This window comes from Plectropomus leopardus, unplaced genomic scaffold (assembly GCF_008729295.1).
Source record: "Plectropomus leopardus isolate mb unplaced genomic scaffold, YSFRI_Pleo_2.0 unplaced_scaffold7624, whole genome shotgun sequence".
Taxonomy (NCBI): domain Eukaryota; kingdom Metazoa; phylum Chordata; class Actinopteri; order Perciformes; family Serranidae; genus Plectropomus; species Plectropomus leopardus.
Window position 1 is genome coordinate 1 of NW_024683960.1, and position 1,579 is coordinate 1,579.

General features: G+C 45.7%; 2 non-coding genes across 2 annotated transcripts; one reads left to right on the forward strand and one right to left on the reverse strand.

Annotated features, from left to right (window-relative positions):
- The first annotated feature begins 621 nt into the window (after positions 1 to 621).
- Positions 622 to 695, forward strand: trnan-guu. Its single transcript has one exon. It is a non-coding gene; the product is annotated as a tRNA-Asn (tRNA).
- Positions 696 to 1,153: 458 nt separating this feature from the next.
- Positions 1,154 to 1,227, reverse strand: trnan-guu. The gene has a single exon. It is a non-coding gene; the product is annotated as a tRNA-Asn (tRNA).
- Positions 1,228 to 1,579: the final 352 nt, after the last annotated feature.

Genomic DNA, 1,579 nt, shown 5'->3' on the forward strand with positions numbered 1-1,579 from the left:
AGACTCTTAATCTCAGGGTCGTGGGTTCGAGCCCCACGTTGGGCGCTTAACTTTTCACTGTGTCCTTGATACTCATCAGACATTACTCACCAAATTCAATCCATATCCATCCATCCCAAGTCCTGGCTTTGTTCCATATATCCTTATAGCTACGTTACTTTTGAAATAGAAATAGAGAGACCCGAGGCCAACTAGGCTCAACAAAGCTAAAGATCCATGTCCTTGACGTCGTGCAGGCATGCTAGTGTTACCAGGCCCCTGTGCTTATGACAAGGGATGCGATAATTAAAAATATAGCGCCCAACGTGGGGCTCGAACCCACGACCCTGAGATTAAGAGCATGCTCTACCGACTGAGCTAGCCGGGCTAAGTGTGTCTCACCCCAACAGCCAAGTGAAGCCTTCAGGCTCCCCCCTCATACACTTCCCATCCCCCGTTGCTCCAGTGTACACAAACAAAGTGTCTGTGCTTCACGTGCTGTCCTTGTGTCTGTGGAGCAATCAGTTAGGGCTGGAACCTTCCATTCCACCACTGTAAAAACAAGCCTTTAAGCTCCCACTTTATACATCCCACACCCTCTCATAAAGAAATGATGTGAATTGTGTCCTTTGTGCTGTCTCTGTCTCTGTGGCGCAATCGGTTAGCGCGTTCGGCTGTTAACCGAAAGGTTGGTGGTTCGAGCCCACCCAGGGACGGTTAACTTTTTTTTATCGGTGGAAATTCTGGAACCATGTGGAACCACCTGATTCATGTTGTGAGTTTTTTTCCCCTCAATTTAATAAATTTAATTAAAACTCTCAATAGACATCAATGACTCAAAGTTCCATTGAAATGTAAAAGAATGAGACTGCACTGTACCTAGTATACTCAGACAGAAACTGCAGTTAGAAATTGCTTTGTATGTCAATTTATGGAGCACCAGTACCAATTATTTAAAAGTGTATAGCCCATGTAATTGTTAGTGATATAGTTCAAAGTATTTACCAGGCTTAAATGTGGAGAGATTCAAACCACAGGGACTGTAGCTCATCTGACAAAGCTGTTGTGAAAGCAGACGTGGCTTCTCCCACCGTCTCCCTTCTGCACTGCCTCACCCCATCCCCCAGTGTCCCTGAGTTTTTACCCAATGGCTGCCTCAGGCCAAAATATCTGCCGTCCCTGGGTGGGCTCGAACCACCAACCTTTCGGTTAACAGCCGAACGCGCTAACCGATTGCGCCACAGAGACCAGTGCCTCCCCTCTCAAAAGGTTTGGTAAATAAACGTAAATAAACGCCCCTCCCCCACCTTTGGAGGGGGAGGGGCTTCATTCTACAAGCCCCACCCACTTGCAGTTCCTATCGACCTCAAGATGTTGGGTTGACAGTATAGGCCTTAAACGTCTGTCAATTAATTTTCCTGCTTTGAGTAAAGGAAAATTTGACTGATAAGGGGCTTCAGAAGCTGAAGAGTCATTAGATTTTTTGTAAATACAATTTTTAGTTAGACTTCCACTTTGAATCTGCTCTATTTGCACACAAGGCCAAATGACTTTTGACGATGTGTCCCAATCATTTTGCCGGCAGATTCTCATACCTTTG